Source organism: Somniosus microcephalus, chromosome 8 (assembly GCF_052327205.1).
Source record: "Somniosus microcephalus isolate GS21.2 chromosome 8, FLI_Smic_1.0, whole genome shotgun sequence".
NCBI lineage: Eukaryota > Metazoa > Chordata > Chondrichthyes > Squaliformes > Somniosidae > Somniosus > Somniosus microcephalus.
Window position 1 is genome coordinate 99,220,618 of NC_140994.1, and position 14,690 is coordinate 99,235,307.

Sequence of the window (14,690 nt, forward strand, 5' to 3'; positions counted from 1 at the left end):
TAACCTCAGGCGAGCGCAACTACGCCCAGATTGACAGGGAGGCCCTCAGCCCAGTATGGGGAGTAAAAAAATTCAACCACTATCTGCATGGGCAGAAGTTCACCTTGCTGACTGACCACCAACCACTTGTCTCCATCTTCAATCCAAAGAAGGGCGTTCCGGTGATGACTGCACAACGGTTACAAAGATGGTCCCTTTTGCTAGGGGCGAACCAATATGAAATAGAATATAAAGGCACGAAACAGCATGGAAACGCTGATGGGCTATCACGCCTGCCACGGCCTACTGTGGAGGAAGCACCGGCAGTGGACCCTATCGAGATATTTTATTCGTCAATAATTGAACGATTGCCAGTAACTAACGCGGATATAGAGAAGGAGACCCGCAAAGATCCGACACTGTCTCGGGTATATGATTTGACGGTGAGGGGATGGCCAACACATGGCGACTCACTGTTGCCAGCATTCTCATCCAGAAGAGAACAGCTGTCAGTATGCCAGGGGACAGTGATGTGTGGATCCCGAGTGGTAATTCCACCCAAGTTAAGGGAGAGAGTGCTCAATGAGCTTCACGAAGGTCCTCTGGGAGGGGTGAAAATGAAAAGCCTTGCTAGGGCTTATGTGTGGTGGCCGGGGATCGATCAACAAATCGAGGACCTAACCAAGAGATGCTCAGGATGCCAGAAGGTCCAAAATGCACCACCACATGCCCCTCTACACCCATGGGAGTGGCCCTCCTCTCCATGGCAACGGGTGCATATTGATTTTGTTGGTCCATTCATGGACTCAATGTTCTTAATAGCAGTGGATGCTCACTCGAAATGGCCTGAGGTGATAAAAATGTCCTCAACCACTGCAGAGAAAACGATTGCAGTCCTACGGACCATATTTGCCAGGAACGGCTTGCCAGAGCAGATTTGCTCTGATAATGGACCACAGTTTGTGTCCGAAGAGTTTCGGAAATTTATGAGAAGGAATGGGGTAAGGCATTACACATCCGCCCCATATCATCCAGCCACAAATGGATTGGCTGGGAGGTTCGTACAAACCTTTAAAAAGACGATAAAGGCCATGTGCGATGATGAAATTCCACTACAGCATAAGGTGGACAATTTCCTGTTAGCCTACAAAAATGCGACACATGCAGTTACCAACCAGACCCCGGCCATGATGTTCTTTAATCGAAGGTTGAGATCTCCTCTGGATTTGCTCAGACCAAATGTGCGAAGAAATGTTGAGGATAAACAATTCCAGCACATCAATGAGAAGCTGACAAGGAGCTTCAATGTAGGACAACCAGTCTTGGCCCGTGACTACCGAACAGAGAAATGGCAACCTGGAACGATATGCATACGGCAGGGGCCATTAATTTACACAGTGGATGTCGGGGAGAACATTGTGAGACGCCACGTCGACCAGATCTTAGCGTCACAGGAACGAGTCAACCCCATGTCTCGCGTCCCTGGGGATGAACCCGACATACCAGTAGCAGCTACCTCAGAAACAGTAGCAGTGGAAACTGATGAAATAACCGACAAAAAGGGCCCAGAATCGCCTCCGCACCAAGAACAAGAACCTCAGAAAAGGCGCTATCCAGAAAGGATCAGGAAGCCGCCCCCAAGACTGAATCTATAAATGGACTATTGTGGCGGTTCCACCGGGTGTCCCTTACACATATAATGTATATAATTCACTTTAACCTAACTGTACGTGTATTACTTACCTGTTTGGGCCATTGCCCCTTTAACTTACCTGTGGGGGCCGTTGCCCCTTTAAGACGCGCCCTAGCGCGCTGACGTCACATCACGCATTGCGTGCCGTACGCGCGACAGCCGCCGGCACAGCCCGGCCTACCGCGACTTCGGCCGCATCGGCTGGCAGACATGAGCGACGCGATCCCCCGCGGCAAGCGCCGGCTCAGCTCGGCCTCCAGCTCTTGCTACCGCGGTCGTGACTTCGGCCTCAACGGCCAGCCTCCGCACCGGGTGAACGCGCCGACGTATCGGCGCGGGTCACGTGACCGCCCCAAGCGCGGGCCAACGCACTAGCGTCAGGACGCGGTCACATGACATCCGAAGAGCGGGAAAACGTGACTAAGCGTGATGACGTCATCATGCTCTCCCGAGGACTACGGACTCAGTCCTCGTGGAGTCCCCGTCGGGGTAAGACCTATCTCGCATTGCTCCTGTATAAAGCCAGCTTACCTGTTGTATTTCGTCAGTTCCAGTTAATAAACAACTTCGTGATTATTCATCCGAACTCGAACTTGTAGTGTATGTACCTTTAAGAGGAACTATGTTTTTGAAGCCCCTGTATACTGTAGTACCAGTAGTGACCACTCGGGTATATAAGCCTGTGTAGCGTCTTGTGTTGTTAGTTCACCTCCAGACTTTGTTCAGTAAACACTTGTTAAATCAACTCCTGCATTCCGTGTCTCCATTAACACACGGATCTAACAGAACTAAATTATTTAGTAGGCATTCGTCCCGAGAGGTCAACACGAATACCTACAATTGGTGACCCCGAGACCGTGAACGTTTTTCATGGCCGAAGCGCAGCCAACAACACCTCCAATGACGTGAGTACGGGCGCTCATCAATTCCTACACTACAATTGGTGACCCCGTATCCGTGATCGTTTTTCACGGAAGAAACGCGCATCCTGAACCTCGTCTTCACAGACAACGACCGACGAACAACCGACGAACAACCGACTCCGTGGACGGTTTTCACGGAGGAAGCACACAGCCTGAACCTGGCGACCCCGTTTTTGTGAACGTATTCGCAAGGGCAGCACAGCCTGGAGGTGATCACGTTTTTCACGGACAAAAAAAAAACAGCCGGACCTCGATTTTGCGAACGTTTTTCGCAAAAGCACACCATGGAAGCACCAGCCGTTTTGCTGTCGCTGCCGCACTTCAGGGAGAAACAACTGCCCTCGTGCTTTGGCAAGGTAGAAGCCCAGTTCGCCAGGACCATCGACGCAGAGCAGACCACGCATTTGCTTACTGCCCCCGTGTTTGACTTTTCTACCGCCATGCGGGTCATCCGCCCATACGTCCAACGCAACAGCAAGTATAAATCTCTCCAAGCGCGGGGTACAGCATGTTCGGGCCCACAAGATCGGAGCGCGCCCGGCGGGGATACCACGAGGACTCACCCCCGTGAACCACGAGGACTCGCTCCTCTTGAAACGCAAGGACCCATTCCTCGCGAACCACGAGGACCCACCCCTCGCAAACCTCGAGGACCCACCCCTCGCAAACCTCGAGGACCCATCCCTCGCAAGCCACGCGGCTCCACCCCTCGTGCAACACGAAGACTCGTTCCCCGCCGACGACGCACCAGCCCGTCGGCCTGCTGGTTGTGTTACCTATCATACTTGCCGGCGAGTAAGAGAAGCGTGCCGCCTTCTCGGCAGTAGTTTCACTAAGTCAACAGAATCGACAAGCAGCGTTGCCGCCCTTCCGGCAGTTTCCCCCCACCGACCGCGACGACGACCCGGTCTGTCCCACCCTTTCTCTGGTCCATCAGCACAAGGGTCCGGAAGCGATTCCTCTCCATAGAGCACGTGCTTCAAACAGGTTTTAAGCTACAGAAGGTCGAAAACCTGCACTCTGATTTTAACGACCTGACAAGAGCTGAGCGAAAAGCCTTCCTACAGGAACAGTGAAAGAAAACCTGCCGAAAGCAGGTTACTATTCCTTCTACTGTTTCATTACTGATATCAGGACTTGTAATATCCATATGTTCTGCAAAACTGCGTTTACTGGCTATAAACGAGGCTTTCGCAACCAAAGAGAGCACACTGCTCTCCTGCAGATTGAGGGGGTTTCTTGCCGCGCTGAAACGGACCTTTACCTGGGCACGAGAGGCGCCTACGTCTACAAAGCTAAGAACAGCACTGTCACTCCTGGTGGTAAACCACACAAGACTCGTGCTCGTTCAAACAGTGGCATGGTCCGTGCCAAGTCCAGCAGTAACCTGCCTACCAGGGCTAGGGGGCACAGGATTCGTGCGAAGCTGTACCCATCAAGGATTTGAAGCACAGCTGCATGTCAATTGACAATAAATAACAAATGTTTCCTCGTCCGCTTAGTTAACTTCCAGTTCCTTTTGCACCGCAAGGCACAGATTTGAACGTAATGTTGAGATGAGACATCACCGATGACTTCTGTCCGCTCTACTGTTTAAAATGGCGTTCCCGGAAGCCTCTCAGAGACTTAATGCAATGACGGTGACCATTTTCTTCGGAAGACACACTCGGAACGTTAATTGCCCAAAAGAGCGTCTACGTAGCAGTCTCGCTCAGTGAATCCTTCCGGTTGGCTTGTTTGGGAAATATTGCGATGAATCCGCAGCTCAGCCTCCTGACACCATCGCTACAGCCAACGAGACTCACAAACCATCCTTTTTAGGATCTGCCTTTGACATGCGTGTGATTGATTGCCCAGTCCTCAACAGACAAGTAGGGCAAGATTCAGAGATGGTGCTCAAGATGCACACCCCCTTGCTCAATCGCTTCCTCAATGTTGCTGCCTCACCAGTTTTTCGTTTCAAACGCTTTGGCAGGGGCACTCAAGGGGTAAAATTGTTGCGTCACCCTGTGGACAGTGGCTTTTCTAATTGCCTTCCTCATGAAGAACTCGATTCGGTCACTCCCATCAGTGATGAAGATTCGAAAAAATGCGGCTCAACACAGGCCAGTGAACCTTTTAGTCCTACTATCATCCTAAACGCTCCTTCCCACTTCGAAGCATCTGAAATTCAAAAACGAATAAAGCTTCAATCAACATGCTCCATATTGCAGAGCCATACATTACATGGGAATATCCAAATCTGAAGTCTGTCCGTGAATTGATTTACAAACGTGGTTTCGATAGATCCAACACCAGCGCATCGTTTTCACTGCCAATGCCTCGATTGCAAAGCAGCTTGGAAAGTATGACATAATTTGTATTGGCGATCTGATCCATGGGATCTACACAGTCGGCAAGAACTTCAACATGGCCAATGATGTCTTGTGGCCCTTCAAACTGTCCTCGCCACGTGGTGGCATGAACGAAAAGACAATACCTTTTGTTGAGGGTGGTGCTGCTGGTAACAGAAAAGACCGAATCAACAGAATGATCAGAACTAGGAATTAAGGGCCTGCCCGTCTCCAACTCCGATGCTTGGACAGCACCTGACGCGGGCCGACATTTGCCATTCTGGCCCGTTACATGCCGATGCTGTTTTTCAGCCACTTGTTCGCTGCGGCCGCCCATTCCCCCTTAACAAACGTAAACATCTACTGACGCAGCAAACATCGAGGACGGGTCCAACGGACAGCCCGCGGCCGTGATCGGCCACGTGAAAGTTGCAGTCCGCACCGAGCACTGCTCTGCGTAGCAACGGCTCACTCTCTGTTGTGCGATCGTCGTAGCACTATGGTATGCACCGTTCTGTGCGTGCCAGGCTCCCAACAATTATGCTCACCTGTCGGCGAGTTCACCAACCTCGCCCGTAAAGTCCTTCTGGATCGCCCGGTTGGCGTTCCTGCAGAGTTCGTCAGAACAAGGACTTCTACCATCAACAGAGCGATCGCCCACGTCCGCCCGACCTGCCCGTCACTCTGACATGGCCTGCTGTTTCGCACGTTTCCACGGTCCTTCGCCTGACGGATACGTTTTATTCGCCATGACGTGCGTAAGGATCCGCTGACGACTAGCATCTTCAGACCTCGCCTGCCAAGTCGAGACAGCACGCCCACTGAGACCAACTGCTCGTCAGACCATCTCATCTTTGGACTTTCGTTAAAGCGAATTCTGGGGGGGCGCATGTGGCGGTTCCACCGGATGTCCCTTACACATATAATGTATATAATTCACTTTAACCTAACTGTACGTGTATTACTTACCTGTTTGGGCCATTGCCCCTTTAACTTACATGTGGGGGCCGTTGCCCCTTTAAGATGCACCCTAGCGCGCTGACGTCACATCACGCATTGCGTGACATACGCGCGACAGCCGCCGGCACAGCCCAGCCTACTGCGACTTCGGCCGCATCGGCTGGCAGACATGAGCGACGCGATCCCCCGCGGCAAGCGCCGGCTCAGCTCGGCCTCCAGCTCCTGCTACCGTGGTCGCGACTTTGGCCTCAACGGCCAGCCTCCGCACCGGATGAACGCGCCGACGTATCAGCGCGGGTCACGTGACCGCCCCAAGCGCGGGCCAACGCATCCGAAGAGCGGGAAAACGTGACTAAGCGTGATGACGTCATCACGCTCTCCCGAGGACAACGGACTCAGTCCTCGTGGAGTCCCCGTCGGGGTAAGACCTATCTCGCATTGCTCCTGTATAAACCCGAAACGTCAACTCAAATTTCTCTCCACGGATGTTGCCTGACTTGCTGAGTTTTTCCAGCATTTTCTGTTGTTATTTCGGATTTCCAACATCTGCAGTATTTTGCTATCGTACCTGTTGTATTTCATCAGTTCCAGTTAATAAACAACTTAGTGATTATTCATCCGAACTCAAACTAAATTATTTAGTAGGCATTCGTCCCGAGAGGTCAACATGAATACCTACACTATTTCTGTTTAATGTGCATGTTAAAGTGTTAATTGTTATTTGAATATTATGGGTACTGCTAATCTAAAAGGGGAGGAATTGTAGTGTATGTACCTTTGAGAGAGAACTACTTTTACAGCTCCTGTGTACTGTAGTACTGGCAGTGACCACACCTGTATATAAGCCTTGAGCATGCCTCTGTACTGTCAGTCTTTAGACTACCCTCCTCCAGTAAACACCTGTTGATTGTTAAGTTACAGCCTCCGTGTAGTTATTGGAAAACATCATACTTTAAGAATCACGGGTTCAACAGATTGAGGCACAGCTGCACCATTGTTCATGACGTGGATGGGGAGGGGAGGGGAAGAGGGGTGGAGGGGAGCCCTGACTTGCTGATGATGCAGGTGGAGAGGGTGGTATGGGATACTGTAGTTGCGACTTGTCGATGTGATTGTTGTGATTCTCCGAGCGCGAGCGGTGCCGGTCTGTCTGTCATCCCCCTGCCCTTTGCCACTCCAGGAGGGGTTTCTCGCTCTGGGTCCGCCAGGTCACCTCGGATCATCAATACCAATACCAGCCTCCGGGGTGGGGGTGGTGGATTCTCCCAGGCGGCCCCTCACATACATCCGCCCCCTGTCCCCGGCGAGCACCCTCCCCACACAGAGCCCCCACACCTCTTGGTTCATCCTTCCCACACTCACACCGAGCTGTCAGCCGACCGTGCAGCGGCACATCCTCACATCTCGCTGACTGATTCTGGTGGATTGGTGGCCCCACCGTCTCATCACTCGCAGGCTGGCCTCGCTCTGCTTTTGACCGCCGCCATCTTTACGCTGCTTGTTTTTCACGGGACACGTGCGGCTTGGAAGGTAATGAAGAGTCTGCAGTCACTGAAGATAACGTCATGGCAAAATAACTGGAACTGCGCATGCGTGCGAAATTCGCTTTGTTGTTAGGAAAGGCAACCAACGGAAAAAGGGGGAAATAGAAGTGGGGGGCCCAGTCCAGAGTGTACGCGAATGGAAACAATGAAAGTGTCGTAAAAACCCATCTGGTTCACTACAACAACAACAACTTGTATTTATATAGCGCCTTTAACGTAGTAAAACGTCCCAAGACACTGCACAGAAGTATTTTAAGACAAAAAATTTGACACCGATCTGCCCAAGGATAAATTAGGGCAGATGACTAAAAGCTTGTTCAAAGAGGTAGGTTTTAAGGAGCATCTTAAAGGAGGAAAGAGAGGCGGACAGGTTTCAGCAGGGAATTCCAGAGCTTAGGGCCTAGGCAACAGAAGGCACGGCCACCAATGGTGGAGCGATTATAATCAGGGATGCTCAAGATGGCAGAATTAGAGGAGCGCAGATATCTCGGGGGATTGTGGGGCTGAAGGAGATGACAGAGATAGGGAGGGGCGAGGCCATGGAGGGATTTGAAAACAAGGATGACAATTTTGAAATTGAGGCGCTGCTTAAGTGGGAGCCAATGTAGGTCAGCAAACACAGGGGTGATGGGCAAACGGGACTTGGTGCGAGTTAGGACACGGGCAGCCGAGTTTTGGATGACCTCAAGTTTACATAGGGTGGAATGTGGGAGGCCAGCCAGGAATAGTCAAGTCTAGAGGTAACAAAGGCATGGATGAGGGTTTCAGCAGCGGATGAGCTGAGGCAAGGGCGGAGATGGGCGATGTTACATAGGTGGAAGTAGACGGTCTTTGTTATGCTGCGGATATGGGGTCGCAAGCTCATTTCAGGGTCAAATACTGTCCTTTAGGGAAGGAAATATGTCGTCCTTACCTGGTCTGGCCTATATGTGACTCCAGGCCCACAGCAATGTGGTTGACACTTAACTGCCCTCTGAAATGGCCTAGCAAGCCACTCAGTTGTACCAAACCGCTACTACAAAGTCAGCACTGTGTATCTTCACCACATGGACTGCAGCGGTTCAAGAAGGCAGCTCATCACTACCTGCTCAAGGGCAATTAGGAACATCCCAGGAATGAATAAATAATTTTTTTTTAAAAATCCATTTAGTCCCCCACAATTTGAAGTCCAGGACATTTTAACTTATTTAAATCATCCAAATCGGAGTCGTGCACGAATCCAGCAGGAATTGCTACCAGGCCAGTGGCAAGAGTGAGATTTTGGGCGATATGAGCCTGTCACTGGGACCCAACTGAACAGACCCTGGCATACGGTAAGTTGTCGAGGGGTGGGGTGGGGGGCGTTTGGTGAGGGGAGGGTCTGGAGGTGATCGCAGATGAGGGATGGAAACCCAGGCAGTGGTGGCCCAAGTTTTCCTTGCGCAGCCCGGAAGAGCTCTCCTGTTCCTCCCGGCCCATAAGGAAAACCAACTTTTTTTTTCCTAAATCCCGACTTTTGTTGGCCTCTCCTGGCCCTGCTCCTGCGTGCCGTTATTGTTCACTGGCAGCTCCGGCAGTAGGCAACACTGCGCGATCGCCAATTAAAATCATGTCGGGTCTGAATAACGTCATCGGACCTGCACTGGGCAGCCCCAATGCGGCCGAAGTCCGGGCAGTTAAAATGGCGGCGGGCGTCAACGTGTCACAGCACAGCAAGTAGTGCTTCCTCTGTTTCCACTGGGGGCCATCAGCCTTATAGTTTGTTGTGAACAAAAAGGAAAATACTGGAAATCTGAAACAAAAATGCTGGAGACTCTCAGCAGGTCAGGCAGCACCTGTGGGGAAAACAAAAGTCCATTGACGAATCAGGTATAAAGTCTCAGAACTGACAAATATTACAGATGACAAGCATTGAATGGGGGAAGTTGAGGAAAAACAATTGAAGGACTTGTCTTGATCTCTCTTTCAGAGAGCATCTTTATTCTCAATTGTAATAATTTGCTCCACTCCACGCCTTACTGCTTTATTGCTCCAGTAGAGGCCCTGGCCTAGAAATTCAGTCGCGTTTGCGCCCACTTATTGGCTATAGAGTGGTTTGCGCCGGAAGTTTTTTAGCGCCCGAAATTCAGTTGGTCCCTAACATCGGCGTTAGCCGGTAGCGCTGCGCCGGCACCGATGACGTCATCGGTGTGCGCAGCGCCCCGGTTCCAATGCGATTCCATGCCGACCGCCAAATTCAGTTGTGGCCGCCTCGCCCGTGGCGGCCGCAAACAGCGTTTGAAAAACGGTGCCTTGCAGCTCCGAGAGGCCGGCGCATAAAGGTGGACGGGCGGTCGGCCGCTTTCCCGGCGGCCGCCTGGCCGCACCTCCCTCCCCGGACTCCTGCACCACCCCCCCGCGGCATTGGTGTCTGACTCCCGCGAGCCCGGCACTTCTCCGTGGTGCCGGGCTCATTTGCCGGGGGAATCCAGCGGCGCTCTCACGGCTGCAGGCAGCTCCTCCTTAAGAGAAGGAGGAGGCCTGCAGTACCCCAGCCTGCCGCACCGCATCGGGTGCCGCAGCGGCAGCTGGACGCCTGAAACTGACTTTCATCGCCCCAAGCGAGGCGGCCAAACCCTGCAATAGCGCCCACCTCCGTCTTGGGCCGCCGCAACTGAATTTCAGGCGGGCCCTACGGGAATCCGGGCGAGCGCTAAATTTCGGGCGCTAAAGACCTGGCGCGGCGATACCGAATTTTTAGCCCCCTGTTTCATGAATGCACAGTGTTAGCAGTAAGCACCCCACACAGCAAAACCTTTCTACCATCTTCAGAATTCTCGTTCCACATGAACCCCTCCCTCTATTCTTACCCCCTCTCCATCTTTTCATTGGGAGCTGCCAGTGTGACTTCGGCCGTCTCAATTTCTCCACTCCACTCACTCTAATCTATCTCCCTCTGATCTTGCAGCACTCCATTCCCTCAGGTCTAACCCTGATATTGTCATTAAACCTGCTGACAAGGGAGGTACTTGGTTTTTTTAGCGAACAGATCTCTATCTTGCGGAGACTGAACACCAACTCTGATATCTCCTCCTACCTCCCCCTGGATATGATCTCACCACCGAACATCAAGCCATCGTTTCCCAGACCGTCACTGACCTCATCCCCCACAGCCTCCAACCTAATAGTCCCCCAACACTGCAAAACCCGCATCTACCTCCTTCCCAAGATCCATAAACAGGACTGCCCAGGTAGATCCATTGTTTCAGCCTGTACCTGCCCCACAAAACTTATTTCTTTCTATCTTGACTCTTTTCTTTTCCCTTGTCCAATCTCTTCTGACCTACATCCGCGATTCTTCCGATGCCCTCCATCACTTTAACAGTTTCCTGGCCCTAAACATCTCCTTTTCACTATGGACGTCCAGTCCCTCTACACCTCCAACCCCCACTAGGATGGCCTGCGGGCCCTCCGCTTCTTCCTTGAACAGAGGCCCAAACAGCTGCCATCCACCACCACCCTCCTCCTCCTCCTGGCTGAACTTGTTCTTACATTGAACAATTTCTCCTTTAACTCCACTCACTTCCTCCAAATAAAAGGTGTTGCTATGGGAACCCGTATGGCTCCTGGCTATGCCTGCCTTTCCATGGGATATGTGGAACATTCTTTGTTCCAGTCCTACCCCTTGCTCCTTTTTCCAGTACATTGATGACTGTGTTGATGCCGCTTCCTACTCTCGCCCAAACTGGAAAATTTCACCAACTTTGCTTCCAATTTCCATCCCTTCCTCACCTTCACATGGTCCACCTCGGGCTCTTGCTTGACTTCTCTATCTCCCTTTCTGGGGATAAGCTGTCCACCAATATCTACTATAATCCTACTGATCTCCACAGGTACCTTGATTACACTTCCTTCCACCCTGCTTCCAGAAAGGACTCTATTCCATTCTCCCAGTTTCTCTGTCTCATCTGTTCTGACAATGCCACCTTCCATTCCAGTGCTTCCGATATGTCTTCCTTTTATCTTCAACCGAGGATTCCCCTCTACCATGGTTGACAGGGCCCTTGCCCATGTCCGTCCCATTTCTGCCCTCCCACCTTCCCCTCCCTCCCAGAACCACGATAGGGTTCCCCTTGTCCTCACCTTCCACCCCACTAGTCCCCACTTGCTTATAAACTATTAAATCTCTTCCTGTTCTGATGAAAGATCATTGACCTGAAGCATTTGTTTCTCTCTCCACAGATGCTGCCTTGCATTGCCAACTCTGGTTGGCCATATCCCTGGAGGTTTCATCACTTGACCTCCTACCTGGAACCGCCCTGTCCAGTCAAACAGCCTTTTTTTTCCATTTCCATATTTTTACAACAAATAAATAAAAATGCTCAAAGAAAATGAAAACAACATACAATTTATGATTTTTCTCCTGGGTTTGCTGGCAGCAGTGTCCTGGAGATGAATCTTTAATTCCTGGAGACTCCAGGCCAATCCTGGAGAGTTGGCAACCCTAATGCTGCCCAACCTGCATTTTCTATTTTTATTTCACATTTCCAGCATCCGCAGTATTTTTCTTGAAAAATTGTATCTGTCTTTTGATTACAAAATGATCAAAAATGTCTGTATCTGATGACTCCTGATTATTGTTATAGTCCCAGCTTCATAGGAGTAGATGGAAACACTGGCAAAAAGAAATAGTGTGTAAGGTACAGTGTACACATATAGCGAGGTTCTAGGCACATGAAACACAGGCCTCCTTGTGTAACGTTTGCATATTGATTTATCATTGGCCCGCAGGCATCTGTAAGGAATACCTATTATATTCACATGTGATCACATGCTGAGTTGTCATTGGCCTGCAGGCATCTGTAAGGACCGCTATTGTTTTGGAGGACCCAGGGTCCTGACTCCATCTTGTCCACATTGTGCTGTACTGCTGTGAGTCAGATCAGACCTGATGCTTCATTAAAATAGTTTAAACTGTAATACTCCGTTGTCCTGCAATTTATTATTTTTGTACAAAGTGTGCAAAACAAGACATGGTGTCAGAACAGGGATTTGAAATGGACATTGTTGGAGCTCCCTTACCTCGAATGAATTGGGGATCTTTGAACTTACATAGAGAATGGTGCAAGTTCAAGCAACACGTGGAGTTGATGTTCTTGGGTCCACTGAAAAGCAAAGGGGAGGAAGAAAGATGCAGCTACCTACTCCTGTGGATCGGAGAAAAAGGGAGAGACATTTTTAACACATGGTCTCTCACTGCAAATGAAGCAAAGGTACTGAAAAGTTATTTTGACCATTTTGAAGCATATGTGATGCCCAAGACAAATACGATATTCGTTAGGTACAAGTTTCAGGGGAAAGTACAAGGAGCTAGTGAGTCGTTTGAACAGTTCGTGACTGAGTTAAAACTGCTGGTAAAAGACTGTGTATATGCAGATAAAGATGAAATGGTCAGAGACCGCATCGTGTTTGGAATACATTCAGCTAAAGTGAGAGAGAAACTTCTGAATGTTGGGTCCGGGCTAACGCTGGACAAAGCTATGGACATAGCTAGATTGCACGAGATAGCCCAAGCACAGTTGAAAACTATAACCGGCGCCATGAGCAGCTCGTGTGAACAGACAGTGCACGCAGTTAATAGATACACACCAAAGAACACCGCCCAGAGAGCATGTTTCAGAGTTCTAAAAATGGGCGACACAGACATAAAACGCTTCAAAAACTGTGGATATTGTGGAAACAACTGGCATGGAGAAAAGGAGTACTGCCCTGCCAAAGGAAGGCAATGTACTAAATGTGGTAAACGGAACCACTTTGCTAAAGTTTGCAGGACTGTTTTCAGAAAAACAGTACACACAGTGAGCGACAGCCAAATGCCAGATAGAGAGCCAAATGCAGAGGAACTGTTTATTGATACTGTGTCACAGAAAAAACAGATTTCAGGGACTGAGCAAGCCTATACCGATATTGAGATAGGAAAACAGGGCAAAGAGCTTAAGTTTAAACTAGACACTGGATCTCAGGTTAATGTAATTCCTCTGAGTGAGTATCACAGCTTGAAGGATGAGTGTGAGCTACAGCCCACCTCATGCAGACTGACTGGCTATGGAGGTGAGCAGCTCATTGTAAAAGGCACATGCGTGATGAAATGCAAGTACAAAGAAAGCGACATGATGCTGGACTTTTACATTATTGACACTCAAGCACCTCCAGTGCTAGGTCTAAAGGCATGTTTAGACATGGACCTCGTCAAGCTAGTGCTATCATTGACAGCACCAGTTGAGAAGCAGACAGTCATAGAGGAGTTTGCTGACGTTTTCAAAGGAATCGGACTATTCCCAGGTGAATGCACTATTCACCTTGACCCAGCAGCAACCCCTGTGGTTTGCCCAATGAGAAGGATACCCCTTGCTCTGTGTAGTCACCTGAAGGAGGAGCTGCAGAGCATGGAGAATACAGAAATCATCGTCCGGGAAACAGAACTGACAGAGTGGGTCAACGCGTTAGTAATGGTTGAGAAACCACGTACAGGCAAGCTCAGAGTCTGTCTCGACCCCAGAGATTTGAACAAGGCTATCAAACACCCTCACTACCCTCTACCAATGCTAGATGACATCACACCCAAGCTAGTGGGAGCACGTTACTTCAGTGTAATGGACGCACGATCAGGATACTGGACTATCAAGCTCACGGAAGAGTCATCTAAGCTAACAACATTCAACACACCATTTGGACGTTACCGATTTCTGCGTTTACCATTTGGTCTTATCTCAGCTCAGGATGAATTCCAGCGGAAGATCGACGAAACCTATGAAGGCCTCGACGGAGTAGTTGCAATCGTAGACGACATCCTCATCTATGGCAGGAATAGAGAGGAACATGACAGGAACCTCCGTGCGATGCTACAAAGATCACAGGAGAAAGGCATTCGGCTCAACCCCAAGAAAAGCTTAATCGGATCCACCAAGATCAGTTATTTCGGGCATCACCTCTCAACTGATGGCATTAAGCCAGATCCAGAGAAAATCTCCGCCATCAAGAAGATGGAGCCGCCGAAGAACCGCGCAGAGCTAGAGACAGTACTAGGCATGGTTAACTACTTAGCCAAGTTTGCCCCGAGCCGCTCCGAAATCAACGCACCCATGCGTCAGTTGCTCAAACAATCCAATGAGTTCCTGTGGGACAAACAACATGACACAGCATTTCAGAAAATGAAAAACCTAATCACCAGAGAACCAGGACCAGTTCTTGCCTACTTCGACCCCAACAAAGAGCTCAGACTACAAGTGGACGCGTCAAA

The 14,690-nt window shown here is 50.2% G+C and overlaps 1 pseudogene; it reads left to right on the forward strand.

Annotated features, from left to right (window-relative positions):
• The first annotated feature begins 3,745 nt into the window (after positions 1–3,745).
• LOC147113720 (large ribosomal subunit protein eL33 pseudogene) lies at positions 3,746–4,660 on the forward strand (annotated as a pseudogene).
• Positions 4,661–14,690: the final 10,030 nt, after the last annotated feature.